Below are 16,426 nucleotides of genomic sequence, written 5' to 3'. Positions count from 1 at the left end.
AGTTCCAATCTATTGTGACAACACTAGCACCATCAACATATCAAAGAATCCAGTTAATCACTCAAGAACAAAGCATATTGATGTTCGTCACCATTTCTTGAGAGATAATGCTGCCAAAGGTAAGATTGAATTAGTTTTTGTACCTACTGAATATCAATTGGCAGATATCTTTACAAAACCCCTTGGCGAAGCAAGATTTTCTACCATTCGAAGGGAACTTGGCATGTGTAGTGTATAATGGCAAGCTATCTTTGGAAATTTGGTAATGTTGGCTTACTATCATTTTTCATGTTAGCTTACTATGATTGGGTATTTAAAAGGCATTTTTGTGTTTAATTTATTTTTTCATTATGATATGTCATTATCTGTTTATTGCTGCTTACTTGTTTGTTTGTTTTGATGCTTGATCTTATACTTATGATCAGCCCTCAACCTAGATCTTTTTGATGCTTTAAGGGGGAGAAATTTAGGAGACTTTTGTCTATGTTTATGTTTGGTTATTAAGACTATTTTCTGTTGACTTATGGTTAAGACTTTCTGTTGACTAGTTGGCTTATGTTTAATCTGTGGTTTGCTACTTGGTTTAAATTGACTTTTGGTTTTTAAGACTTGATGTAATGATTTATGCTGGTTGTTAGTTATGATTGGATATTTGGATATGCATATGTGTCATTTATATTAATTGCAATAACATGTTATAAGATTTTGAGATATGCATAGATTTAGGGGGAGTTTTTATAATTCTCCTAAATGTGTGTAATCATCAAAAAGGGGGAGATTGTAACTCTTTAGTTTTGATGATCACAACACAGCAAGCCATCATGTTGTTATTTGAGAATGTTTGCAGGATATAACAGCTTGATATCAGTGCTGTTTAAGTATCATGACAGCAAGCTATCATAAGACAGTAATCTATTTCAGCAAGCTATGATCAACTATGTCAGAATAACAGCAAGCCAAGATGCACAGTCCAGATTCAACAAGGAAGTCGAATTTCATGGAGATTTTATAGGATCTTCATATATATCAGTTGTAAGGACTTCTCTAATATAATATACGTGCATGATATATATAGAGCTCTTTTATAAAATGTTTTTAATCATTCAAATTGATTTCCTAAAGAATAGGAGTTTTTTTCTCTTTCAAACTCTTTCTCTTATCTTCTTATTAAAACGTTTTATCCTCTACTAAATAGAAGAGATATTTTCTGTACGTTGGACATCTTTCTTTCTCTTCTATCTAACGTACACATGAACGTTGGAAACCATCCCAACGATCTTACACGGTAGAATTGGATTCTAGCCGTTGTAATTTGTTGAGGCTGTTTTCAAACGTTAATGTGTGGTTATATAAGAGGTTTTCTTGCAGTTTTATGAAAGACGATTTTTGCAAGCAAGAACACATACAACTCCTGATCTTTATTGATTTCAAAATTCTCTCGAGCTCTAATTATATACACGTGTTTCATCTTAGAGAGAGTTTATAGTTTGAGTTGTAAACTTTATCACTGATTTGTATTGTTCAAATTGTATTGATTAGTTGCTGGATAAGTTGGCTAGGGAAACAAGGGTTTAGTGGTACTTGCTAGAGGAGTTTGTACTACGGGGTAGTATAGTACTTAGAGAGCAGGTTCTTAAACAGGGTTTCAGCAAGCCATTATCAGCAGCTGGGATAAAGGGAGATATATTGTTGTATCTTGTAGTTGTAACCTTCATTGATCAATAATATATTCTCTTACCAAGTTGGTAAGGGACCAGGACGTAGACCATAGGGGCTTAGGGGTCGAACCTGGCTAAAATTCTTGTGTGTTCTATTTACTTTCCTGCACATTATTTTCTGCATTGCATTTAGTCATCTCAGCTTACTATCATTGTCAGATTATAGTTCAGTTGGTAAAATCTCAGTAAGCTATTATCGGGTAAAATCTAAAAGTAATCATAGTTAGCCATAATCACCTATTCACCCCCCTCTAGGTGTTATTTTACAAATGTGAATGTATATTGTTTGTTAATTTTGAAAAAATTGAACACAGGTTTTCTCAGATGCATATTCAATGAATATTTTGTACGGAACATCATGCCGATCAGTATTTTAGACATTTGTCCCCAAATGATGGATATTTTAGTTTTTCACTTAGAAAAAATAATATTTTTAGTGATTTCTCTAAAAAATTCATGATTATGTATATTATTTATGAATTTAAGGGTGAAGAAATATATAAACGTGATTTTCTAATTTTGAATAAAAAAATCTAAGATTGAATTTTAATCTATATAAAAATAATATTTTTATCAGGAATAATAATTTATTTTTTAACCACAAAATAAGCATTAAAAAGTCAAATATCGGTTAAAATTGGAAAGAGGTTGTAAATTTTTAATATCTATACTCTTTATTAATAAGCGAAACTATGTATAATTTGGTGTTAAAATTACCAAAATACTAAAAGTACCAAATTTTGGTACTTACCTAACATAAGTTGACAATAAACTTTGTTTTTAATACAAATAGACTTCTATTCCTTGTAAATTTTATTTTATTTTATTTAGTATTAATCCAATTGTCTATTTACTTTATAAAATAAAAATATTTTTTAAACGATTTATAAATTATATTAAAAATTTATTAAGTTACGTTAAATTAAGTAAAATAACTTATATTTATTTTTAAATTTAGAAAAACTACAAACTACTAAGTAGACGACTAACACGAATTGACTTATATTCTCTATAAATTTTATTTATTTAGAAATTATATTAAAAAATTATTAAGTTACGTTAAATTAAGTAAAATAACATATATTTACTTTTATTTTAAAAAATTACTAACTACAAAATAAACTATTAACACGAATTGACTTCTATTCTCGGTAAACTTTATTTTCTATAGTATTATTTTATAAATAATTAAGTAATAGCAAATGACTTTAGTAACATTTATTAACTTTTAAACTGAAAATTATTGATTTAACGATTGTATTTGTTACTATCCATCACAACGTTTATTTACTTTAAATTAAAAAAATATTTTAACAGTAACAAATTTATGGGCTGTATTTAGATTTTATTAAGTAATATCAAATTAAGTTTAATAACATCTATTTACTTTCAATTCATAAATTAATTTTTATCTATAATTAAGTAATATTAAATAAACTATATTGAAAAGGCTAATTATAAGATAATTATCAAATAATATTATTTAATATTAAATTATTTAAAGAACAGATATTTAGTTTATAAGATTGAGATACAATTCATTTTACAAAAATAAAACTAATATGTTAGATTTCTATATCAAGTAAAATAATGAAAAAATAAAATTATAGAGGAAAATTTCATAACTGATTCGATTATTTTTAACCACATAACTATTGATTATTGGTAAAAAAAAAATGGTTCAAGTTACCTACATAACTACATAATTGACGAAACAAACAAGTTTTAATTCATCAACACAGTACAATTACCAAGTCAATAAAAAATGTAATATTTTTTCCCAATTGGCAATAATCTATCCTGATTACAAAGGAACTAGTCCCTCTGCAAATAAAAATGACGACACTCCCCTTCAATCTTTATATACGCAAGACTCTGCATTCTATAGTTACTCTAGCAAAAAAGTATAAAAGCCATAGAAATGAAGTTCATGAATCTATGGGCAACTGTGCGTTTCTATAGAAGAGAGATTTTGATTACATTTGTGAAAAATTTGAACAATATTACATAAAAGTATAGGAAGTTAAGGCGTCTTCAGGTATATTAAACAACATTGTACAGAGATGGGATTGCAATACTATTCTCGTTTAAGACATGAGGCTGCATACCACTTCAGAACAATTTGATATTAATGTAAGCCATATACAGAAAAATCTTGAGCATATTCAGTGAATTCCAGGGATTAATTCTGTGTCGCGGAGGAGATGAAGTTATTTAAAATCTCCAACCAACATATAGAACTTTTGTCATATGTATGCAGGGATACAAGCAGCCAGTGACAAGGACAAAATCAGTACTCTACACTAACTGAGCAAAATTTGCTTCATACAATGTAAAGTGAAAGATGACCTGCCAAGGTGTCACTTGTTAGGTAATATAGTTCACCATAAAAAGAACAATATTGATGTGTGAACTGTACTTTGTGTGAACTGTACTTTACAACATTGTTGTCACGGCGCTCGACTAGTAATGACTAGTCGATGACTAGTCGACTAGTCGGTTTGAGAAAATCAACTGGAGAGGTCGACTTGCGATCGGTCGACTAATGGTCGATTTATCGACTAGTCGGTTGACTTGGTCGACTAGTTGGTCGAAAAGTGCAAAATCCAATCAAAATTGAAAATGAAAAAAAATGAAAATTTCAAAAAACCTACTCAACAAAAGAAAAAATCAACATGCTAATCTCAATCTCAGTCAGTTTATATATCTTTGTGTGTGTGTTTATGTATGTTTAAATTTATTCAAACTGAATATACATGTATTTAGTTTATATACTAGTACAATTAGCATATTTATGTGTGTACATGAAAAGAAAAAAAGATATGTTTGTAATTAACATATTCTATTTTGTGATTGATAAACATTTGAATATGGGAATGCTAGGATTTTGTTATAGAAAACCACATATATAAGATATGTATTATTATATATTATTTAATTAACTAATATTAATTTGTCGACTAGTCAACGACTAGTACCAGATTCGCGGGGATCGTTTTTTATTTTCTAAAATTTCTTTAAAATTCTTTATTTTTGTTGATATATGTTCTTGTAATTGAATTCCTTCAGAGTCTATAATATATCCTAAATATTCTATTTTGTGTTTAAATATTTCTGATTTCTTTTCTGATAATAATATTCCATGTTTTCTAATAGTCTGAATAAATATATCTAGATGTTTTGAATGATCTGTTAAATTATCACTAAATATTAATATATCATCTATATATACTATAATAAAATCATTCATTTCTTTAAATATTTTATCCATTCTTCTTTGGAATATTTGTGGAGCTGTTCTTAATCCAAATGGTAGTACTATCCATTCATAATGTCCTTGTGGAACGCTAAATGCTGTTAAACATCTAGATTCCTTAGTTAATTTTATTTGCCAGTATCCACTTTTACAATCAAATTTACTAAATCATTTTTTATTACTCGTTTGGTTGATTAAATTTCTTTTATATGGTAAAAAATATCCATCAAATATAGTCTTTTTATTTAGTTCTCGATAATCTATTACCATTCTAGCTTTTCCTCTTTTTACTTCATTATGATTTCTTACTAAAAACGCTGGGCTACTATGCGGACTTTTACTTTCTTGTATTAGTCCTAAGTTTAATAATTCTTTTATTTGAACTCCTAACTCCTTTTGATCTGTTGGGCTATATCTTATTGGTCTGTTTCTAATTATATCATTAGGATTTATTAGTTTTATTTCAGCATATATTTTTTCTTTTTCCCATAACTTCATTGGATGTTCTCCAAAATTTATTTCTAAGGCCTTTAAATATTTTTGTTTTAATAGTTCTAAATTCATTTTTCTTTCTGTTTTAATATTACTTATTTCTATTGATTTTACAGGTATTATTCTTTTTAATACTATCCATTTTTCGCAAGGTGTTAGCAAACTTATCCTATCTTGTTTTATTATTTGAGTTTTAAAAGAATCTAAAAAGTTATTTCCTAGTAACATTTGTTGTTTCATATTATTTTCTTGGTATATTATAGGTAACCTAAACCTTATTTTTCCTAATATAAATCTTACATTTTCTGCTATTATATCTATCTCTTTTTTATGGTTATTGAATCCTGTTACTATTATTCTATTTTTTGTACGTTTTCATTTGTGTTGAGTAAATACTTTTTCTTTAGCTAAACAAATATCTGCTCCGCTATCTATAAATATCTTTTGTTTTATATATTTCGTAGGTTTATATTCTACCTGTGCTTCAATATATATAGCTACCATTTTATTCTATTCAGTAGTTAAACTTTCATTATTACTATCATTTTCATTTATGTAATTTATTTCTTCTGGTTCTGTTTCACTTATATAGAATACTTCTTCATCATACCAGTTATTGTTATCTTCTCTTATGTATTCTAGTTTCATTATTAATTCGGTGGTATCTATGTATTTTACTCCTTTTTGCTGTAATTTAGGACACTTATTTGCATAATGTCCCTTTTCATTACAATTCCAACATTTACAATCTGCTATTTTTGTTTTATTTCTTTTTCTAAACTTTCTCTTATATCTAAATCTCTTTCTATTTTCAGGAGTATTTCTATATTTTTTAAATTTTCTTCTTTTAAATCTTCGATTAAATGGTTTATAAGGTCTATAGGTTTTATTTTGTTTTCTATAATATTCATTTTGATTATTATAATCTAGTTTCCTATATTTCCTATACTTCTTTCTAGTTTTATAATCTTGATTATCACATCCAAATATTAATTTTTTCTCCGTAAAATTACAGATTTCACTTAATCCTTGTTTTTTATCCTTTTTAATTTTCTGTTGAATTCTATATTCTTCACATTTTCGAGTTAAATATGCTCTTAATAATCTAATTCTTTCTCCTAATGTATTTTCTTTAGGTTCTAAATTATTATATTCTTTAGTTATTTCGGTATTATAAGGTGAAGGTAGATGATCATAATACAGTTGTTGATATACTAAGCTTTCATTAGGTAAAAACTTAGCTTCATAAAAGAATTTAGTAAAACTTATAGTATATTCTGGTAATTTACTAATCCTACAACATTTCATATTATTTAGATACATTGTTATTTCTAATTTTCTTTCTACTGTTATATTTTCTTGAGCTACAAACCATCTTTCTCCTAGAAATTCTCTTTTTAATAATATATCAAATGCGTTTAACGTCTTTCCAGCTTCTAGCATACGTTCTTACTTGTCCCTTTAATTCATAAATAATATTTTCTAACCAAAATGCTGCTTTTCCTATAATTGTTTTTGATATTAGTTCAAAAACATAATCCAGATCTTCTATATTTTTTGAATTCATTAAGGCTATATACATCCCTAAATTCCAGTCTTTTATTCCTCTACTTATTTCTTGATCGTCGTAGACATTATCTAAATCTAGAAAATATCCATTTATATTTATTCCTTGGTGTATTGATCCTATGAAATCTTGTACTTCATTTTGTTGTCCTATAGGTATATCTCCTGGCATTTTAATATTATTTTTAGTTATTATATGATCTTCTATTTCTTCTTCTGGGTATGCATCGTTATCTGATTCGGTTTCATAATTTGTTTGTTTATGTGAAGTTTCTCTTTCTTCAATATCACTTTCATCGCTTTTCTCTTCATTTGTTATTATTGCATTTACGGTTTTTCCGAGGGCTTCTAATATTTCTTTATTTTCTTTTATTACTATTTCCTTTTCCTCATTATCTGATTCTTCTAAGTAATTTAATGCTTCTTCTCCTAGATTACTATCTGATTTACTTGTATTACTGCTCTCATCTTGTTCTTTGTTCGTTTCTGAATTACTATCGTCAGACTTAATAATTTCATTTTCTTTTAATTCTATTTTTAATTGATTAATCTCATTTTTTAAATTATCTATTTCTTTTAATACATTTATTACTTCTAACTTTGTTTCTTTTAATTCTTTCTTTTGGGTTTTATATTTTTTTTTATAAAATTTATATTTATTTAACCATTCTATATTAGTTTTAGTTTTTAATTTAGCATTTTCTTTTCTTAATTCTTTTAGTTCATCTTCTCTTATTCCTTGTTTTATAGGTTCATATTTTTGTCTTTCTTTTTCCAGTAATTTTTTTCCATGTTTTTTAAGAAATGTTATAGCACTATGTTCTGTTATAGACATTTTCCTAGAATTTTCCTGATTTATGAAGCTCTGCTAAACCATTTATTGTTCTTTTAACCCCTATAGTTATTTTCGGTTTTGATTTGCTTATATCCATTAATATAGGTTCTTTAGTTCTTCCTATTACTGTTATAGGTACTAGTTCTGGTTCTTCTGTTTCGTCTTTAATTATTTTCTTTTCTTTATTTTGTTCTAAACTATTTTGTATAATAGTTAACTTATCTAATATTTGTTTAAAGATTGGGATTTCTGATATATTCCATAACGCTGTTATTTCTTCCTTAATTATCTTTCTACTAATTTCTTGATTTTCTTCCATCTTTTTTAATATAACGTTTAAACTTTCCTTTATAAATATTTCGTTCCAAATATCTTTTATTTGGTTTTCAGTATTATTCATATTTATAGACTCGTTTTCTCCATTCTCCTTTAATTATCCATATTTTTCTTTTCTTACCTTTTATTTTCTCTAATTCTTTTACTTCTTCCTCTAGTTTTTCTTTTTCTTTTAAGTATTGTAGTTCTTTTTCTTGAGACATAATTAATGTTTCTTTTATTATCCTATTAATAGTTTCTATTTCATCTTTCTTTTCATTTATTTCCTTTTCAGGGTTCATATTCTGTCTATAAATCTTAATTTATTCTGATCATTTATTTCTATTCCTTCATTGGTTATATTATATTTTATTTCATTTAAGAAATCCATTCCTAATAATAGTTGATAACTAACGTCATTTTCTATTACTCCTAGGCTTATATTATATTCTAAGTCTAAAATTTTTAATCTTAATTTTATACCTTTTGTTATTATTGTTTCTCTCGAACTATTTGGTTCAGTTATTATTTGAGGTTCTATTTCCTCACATTTGTTTGAGTCAACTTCAGTTATATGTATTTGACTTTTTGTTGCTCCGGTATTTATTTCTGTTATGACTTCTTTGGCAAATATTCCATTAAATATTATTGTTTTTATTCGTAATTTATCTGATTCGTAACACGGTAATTTTATTAAATCTAATTTTCTACTGGTCATACTCATTGATCTAACTAATTTTATAGGGTTGTGTTCTCTTCTAAAACTTAATCTAGATCCTTCTAATATTGGTTTAATTCTTTGTGTTGGAATTATTTGTCTATTACTAAATTCTATTGTAAATTCTTCTGGGATTGTTATTTGAGATTCTTCTTTATGTTCAATTTTTTCTAATATATCATTATATAATTTTGGTACTATTATTCCTAATTCCGTTTGTTTCTTTACATGATGGTTTCCAGTCATAGCATATACTATTTTAGTTTCTATACTAATTACTTTACTTCCCTTTTGCATTTTTATTCCATCTAATTTATAATATAATGTTAAAGATCTTTCTTTATTTTCATCTCTTAATGATATGCTAAAATCAGGTTGTATTATAAATTTTAATTTCTGATATATTAAGTTTTCTTTTACCACTGCTATTAATGAATCTTGTATATTTCCTATTATTTTATCGTCTAGTACATATATTTGTATAGGAGTATCAATATTTTTCTGAAAATATGCTTTTATTGTAAATTCTATTGCTCCAAAATAAATATTTTTTAGTTTATTTGCTTCTTTTTGTTTTAATTTAGATAGTTCTCTTTTTATCAAACCATCTGTTATTAAATTTATTTTTGCTTTTCCATTTATTGTATCTATGTCTATTATATTTTCATGTTTTTGAACTATATATCTAACTTCTTTATTTCTTTCAAAATATGATGTTTTGAATATCTTTTTTATTGTTAGTTCTTCTGTTTCACTTTGGATTTGATTATATATATCTGGTTTAAAACTTAGAGTTTGTGATGTTCCTTCTTCATATTCATCCATTTGATAATATACATCTTGTGTTTCACTTGATTTCTCTAATGACATTTTTCTAACTGTATTATTATCCAGTTATATTACTTGATAAAATTATTCTTTTAAGTCCTTGAATTCTTAGTCTATTATTTCTAAATGTTATTATCATATTTCCAAGTTGTTGATAACATCTTATTATTTCATCCCTATTTTCTCTTGTCCATTCAATTTTATTTTTTCTTTCTTGCAATTTATCTAGTTCTATTTCTAGTTTTTCTTGATTTTTTATTAATTCTTTTATTTTTCTATTATTTCTAGTTATTGCATTTGGATCTATCCAATTCATTTTTTAAATTTTTTGCCTTAAATCATTTATTAATTTATATTGTTCAGTTAATACTTCTTTTAATTCTTTTATTTGAATTTCTAAATTAGTTTCTTTAATAAATTTTTCTCGTTTTATTAAAAGTTTTTCTTCTTCTAGTCTTCTAATTTTTTCATCTCTCTCTTCCAACATTGTTCGTAACCTAACTATAATATCTAATTTTTCATTTATTATTTGCATACTTATTTTACAACTTTCAATATGTTGATTTATATCTTTATTAAAAGTAAAGTTTTTATCTGCTATTAGTTTAATACTTTCTAACTTATAATCTTCCATAAATATAATATTTATTTTATTTATATAAATATATTAATTGTCTATATAGATTTTTCTTACACATTTGTTTCGTTTCTATATTCTCTACTATAAAATAAATTAATAGATTTGCTATTATTTTAGATTTATAACTTTTATTCTTATTTTTTAGTAATTTTGCTGGAGGTCTCATTTAATTTAATATTTCATTTTTACTATTACTATTCATTTTTTACTATTCATCGGTTACTATTCATCCCGAAATTTTGCTACAGTAATTTACTGTTCATTTTTCCGGCCTATTTTCTAGCTCTGATACCAGATTCGCGGGGATCGTTTTTTATATCTGATAACCCTAAAAAGGGAAGGCACACAGATATATAATAAACAATTATATTCATGATTAAATCCAAAAATCAACATATTTCATTTAAATGTCTACAACCTCATAACAATACTCATATTGTGATCTGTTCCATAAACATTCTACTAATATCATAATTTAGCAATCATAAATTCAGAATAATACCTTATAAGTATCCTAGATCACCTATGGCTGTCAACCTGTCTTGGCTCTCCTTCCCTTCTCGCTTCCTTGCTTCGGGATATAGCCTGACCTTGGGATCGCCTTGGGATATCCTCTAAAACACTTAATAAAATATTATATCTGTCTTAACAATTACTAAACATAGACATAGTATAATATTTACTTCGTTCTTACAATATTTTCTTGTATAGAGATTGTAGAGTAGCTACTCATAGAAAATTTATAAACAGCCATTTCTATTAATGAAAACTTTCGATATCTCTTAATGATTTACAAGATGGCTTTTATAGAGTTTTCCCATCTCTGTTGATTCTACTAATTTCTATTTCTAAGATTCCCTTTTAATTTCCTCCGTTCTTTTTCTTTCCTCTTTTTCAAAAGCTAAATCCACTTTCTGTAATTTGTCTGCCATTCCACCTTCTTTTTGACTTTAGAGATAAAATTTCTGGTAAATGTCCTTGTCTTTTCTGCTGCTGTCTTTTTCTTCTAGTAACCTTTCTTCTTTGTTGCTGCTGTCTTTTTCTTTTTCCTGAAAATTATTGATTTTTTACAGTCACCAATATAATTTGGGCCGTAGTGTCATTTGTAATATGTTTTCAGTCACCAATTCTTATTGGGCCGAAATATCATTTGTAATATGCTTTCAGTCACCAATTCTCATTGGGCCGAAATATCATTTGTAATATGCTTTCAGTCACCAATTCTCATTGGGCCGAAATATCATTTGTAATATCCATAGGTCACCAATTCTCATTGGGCCTATCAATTCATCGTTATTATTACATTGTTAGGTCACCAAATTCTATTGGGCCTAACTTTCATCAAATAGTATTACATTGTATTATATGGTTAGGTCACCCTTTCAGGGCCTAACAAATATCTATGCAAAGGGATCAGAACATCCTTCTTCTTTTGTTGCTATATTCTTTAGAGTTGCCACTGGTCTCCGTCTTTGGCCTGATAATAAATTCTGATAAATTTCCTTTGTCTTCTGAGCATGATTGTGCTTTAAATCTGATAATCTTGCATGCATTTCGTTCAAAGCTGTAGTATCCCTGCTAATTATATCATTATTATAATAAATAGTTAGTATTTCTTCTGCTAATCCACCTTTACTTGTGCCAATGACACATGCCTTTCCTCCTCGTATCATATCTTCAAGTTTAGACTTCAATGTTGCCATGCCGATTGCTTTCTTGTTACACAACCAGTCGCCAAATTGCTCTATTGTACATGCCATGTCCGTCTTTAGGCTAGTATTTTCACCTTCTATAGTAGTATTCCTGCCATACTTAAATATTTGACAGAGTAATATGGGTTTTCCTGTTAAGTCAGTACAGGCATCAAAAACCTGTATACCATAAATTCCTCCTGGTCCGTATGAATTCATGTAAGATTGAAGGCTTTGTGTTATAGTTGATGGTAGTTGTGCTATACTTGATAAGGTTTCATCTACCATTATTTTGTCAATAAATCCTAAGAGTAATAGGTTTTTTACTACAGTTGAATCTGCGTTTTTCCTACAGATATACCTTGGGTATTTTCCAAATTTCCCATTTCTCAGGATTGTAGTATTGGTTTTATAATCATAGTACTTTTGTATCTTTTCAAAGGACTCGGTATATTCTTTGGTAAAGGTTACACGATCTTTTAGGGTAATGGCGTTGATAGTATTATCTGGTATGGTTATTGTTTTGATAGTAGGAGTATTGGCTAATCTTGATACAAAGGTTTCTGGGGTTTTTTGAAGGTTGTTTAATATTCTGAGTTTTCCTTCTAAAGTAGTAGTAAGTTGGCTGATTTCTTCGTTAATAAAGTTTATCTGATCATTCTTTTCCTTTATCTTCTGAATTACTTCTCCCACCTGTATCATAATACTGCTAATACTTTCCATTTTCCCTGCTAAGATAGTCTGCAAGAATATTTTTAGTACCTGATATATTTTTAATAATAAAATCATAACAACTAAAAAATGCTTGCCAATTTCTTCTTTTATTTAATTCTGGTAAAGGGTCAATTTTATTGAATATAAATGATCTTACTTGAGTATTATCTGTTCTTACAACAAATTTTGCAGGTAGTAAATGATAATGAAATCTTTTAATTCCTAATTTTACAGCTAATAGTTCCTTTTCATTAATATGATAATTCTTTTCATTGGGTTTCCACGTTCCAGCTGCATATCCACATATTAAAGGGTTTTCTTTATCAATATCATCTTTTTCAAAAGCTACTAATACTGCTCCCCATCCTATATCACTAGCATCTGTAAATAGTTCTAACTGATCACTATCTTTGGGTAATCGTAGTTTAGGTAAATTTTCTACCTTTGTTTTTAATGCTCTTATTGCATTTGTATGATCTTCCTTCCACTCAAAAGTTTTATTTTTCTTTATTAAATCTTGTAGTGGTTTTCTTAATTTTGGTAAATCTTTTATATAATTTGAAGCGTAATTTACTATTCCTAAGAATTGTTGTACTTCTTTTTTATTTTCTAAAATTTCTTTAAAATTCTTTATTTTTGTTGATATATGTTCTTGTAATTGAATTCCTTCAGAGTCTATAATATATCCTAAATATTCTATTTTGTGTTTAAATATTTCTGATTTCTTTTCTGATAATAATATTCCATGTTTTCTAATAGTCTGAATAAATATATCTAGATGTTTTGAATGATCTGTTAAATTATCACTAAATATTAATATATCATCTATATATACTATAATAAAATCATTCATTTCTCTAAATATTTTATCCATTCTTCTTTGGAATATTTGTGGAGCTGTTCTTAATCCAAATGGTAGTACTATCCATTCATAATGTCCTTGTGGAACGCTAAATGCTGTTAAACATCTAGATTCCTTAGTTAATTTTATTTGTCAGTATCCACTTTTACAATCAAATTTACTAAACCATTTTTATTACTCGTTTGGTTGATTAAATTTCTTTTATATGGTAAAAAATATCCATCAAATATAGTCTTTTTATTTAGTTCTCGATAATCTATTACCATTCTAGCTTTTCCTCTTTTTACTTCATTATGATTTCTTACTAAAAACGCTGGGCTACTATGCGGACTTTTACTTTCTTGTATTAGTCCTAAGTTTAATAATTCTTTTATTTGAACTCCTAACTCCTTTTGATCTGTTGGGCTATATCTTATTGGTCTGTTTCTAATTATATCATTAGGGTTTATTATATTTTTTCTTTTTCCCATAACTTCATTGGATGTTCTCCAAAATTTATTTCTAAGGCCTTTAAATATTTTTGTTTTAATAGTTCTAAATTCATTTTTCTTTCTGTTTTAATATTACTTATTTCTATTGATTTTACAGGTATTATTCTTTTTAATACTATCCATTTTTCGCAAGGTGTTAGCAAACTTATCCTATCTTGTTTTATTATTTGAGTTTTAAAAGAATCTAAAAAGTTATTTCCTAGTAACATTTGTTGTTTCATATTATTTTCTTGGTATATTATAGGTAACCTAAACCTTATTTTTCCTAATATAAATCTTACATTTTCTGCTATTATATCTATCTCTTTTTTATGGTTATTGAATCCTGTTACTATTATTCTATTTTTTGTACGTTTCCATTTGTGTTGAGTAAATACTTCTTCTTTAGCTAAACAAATATCTGCTCCGCTATCTATAAATATCTTTTGTTTTATATATTTCGTAGGTTTATATTCTACCTGTGCTTCAATATATATAGCTACCATTTTATTCTATTCAGTAGTTAACCTTTCATTATTACTATCATTTTCATTTATGTAATTTATTTCTTCTGGTTCAGTTTCACTTATATAGAATACTTTCTTCATCATACCAGTTATTGTTATCTTCTCTTATGTATTCTAGTTTCATTATTAATTCGGTGGTATCTATGTATTTTACTCCTTTTTGCTGTAATTTAGGACACTTATTTGCATAATGTCCCTTTTCATTACAATTCCAACATTTACAATCTGCTATTTTTGTTTTATTTCTTTTTCTAAACTTTCTCTTATATCTAAATCTCTTTCTATTTTCAGGAGTATTTCTATATTTTTTAAATTTTCTTCTTTTAAATGTTCGATTAAATGGTTTATAAGGTCTATAGGTTTTATTTTGTTTTCTATAATATTCATTTTGATTATTATAATCTAGTTTCCTATATTTCCTATACTTCTTTCTAGTTTTATAATCTTGATTATCACATCCAAATATTAATTTTTTCTCCGTAAAATTACAGATTTCTCTTAATCCTTGTTTTTTATCCTTTTTAATTTTCTGTTGAATTCTATATTCCTTCACATTTTCGAGTTAAATATGCTCTTAATTAATCTAATTCTTTCTCCTAATGTATTTTCTTTAGGTTCTAGGATATTATAATTCTTTAGTTATTTCGGTATTATAAGGTGAAGGTAGATGATCGTAATACAGTTGTTGATATACTAAGCGTTCATTAGGTAAAACTTAGCTTCAATAAAGATTTAGTAAAACTTATAGTATATTCTGGTAACTTTACTAATCCTACAACATTTCATATTATTTAGATACATTGTTATTTCTAATTTTCTTCTACTGCTATATTTTCTTGAGCTACAAACCAGCTTTCTCCTAGAATTCTCTTTTTAATAATATATCAAATGCGTTTAACGTATCTTTCCAGCTTCTAGCATACGGTCTTACTTGTCCCTTTAATTCATAAATATATTTTCTACTAATTTCTTGATTTTCTTCCATCTTTTTTAATATAGCTTTAAACTTTCCTTTATAAATATTTCGTTCCAAATATCTTTTATTTGGTTTTCAGTATTATTCATATTTATAGGCTCGTTTTCCCTCCATTCTCCTTTAATTATCCATATTTTTTCTTTTCTTACCTTTTATTTTCTCTAAGTCTTTTATTTCTTCCTCTAGTTTTTCTTTTTCTTTTAAGTATTGTAGTTCTTTTTCCTGAGATATAATTAATGTTTCTCTTTATTATCCTATTAATAGTTTCTATTTCATCTTTCGTTTCATTTATTTCCTTTTCAGGGTTCATATTCTGTCTATAAATCTTAATTTATTCTGATCATTTATTTCTATTCCTTCATTGGTTATATTATATTTTATTTCATTTAAGAAATCCATTCCTAATAATAGTTGATAACTAACGTCATTTCTATTACTCCTAGGCTTATATTATATCTAAGTCTAAAATTTTTAATCTCAATTTATACTTTTTGTTATTATTGTTTCTCTCGAGCTATTTGGTTCAGTTATTACTTGTTGATCATAATGAGATGATCATTCTATTTCTTAAAGACAGATTTTAAATAACACAATCCATATAAAGAGAGCATGTCATTGACAATAAATAAAACATTCCTTCTAACTGCTGACCAGCAGAGAAACACCAGATATAGCCCCATGAATCCAGGAGTCATCAAAACTAGCATTAACTAATAGTAACAAGTAAATCCCATAAATGTGGTTGCATTTAAAAACTTCCAACATATTAGGCTACTACCCAAATGGTAATTAACACGAGGATTAGTTTTGCAACACAA

The sequence above is a fragment of the Apium graveolens genome, chromosome 9 (genome assembly GCF_009905375.1).
Source record: "Apium graveolens cultivar Ventura chromosome 9, ASM990537v1, whole genome shotgun sequence".
Lineage (NCBI taxonomy): Eukaryota > Viridiplantae > Streptophyta > Magnoliopsida > Apiales > Apiaceae > Apium > Apium graveolens.
This window is presented reverse-complemented; position numbering follows the sequence as displayed.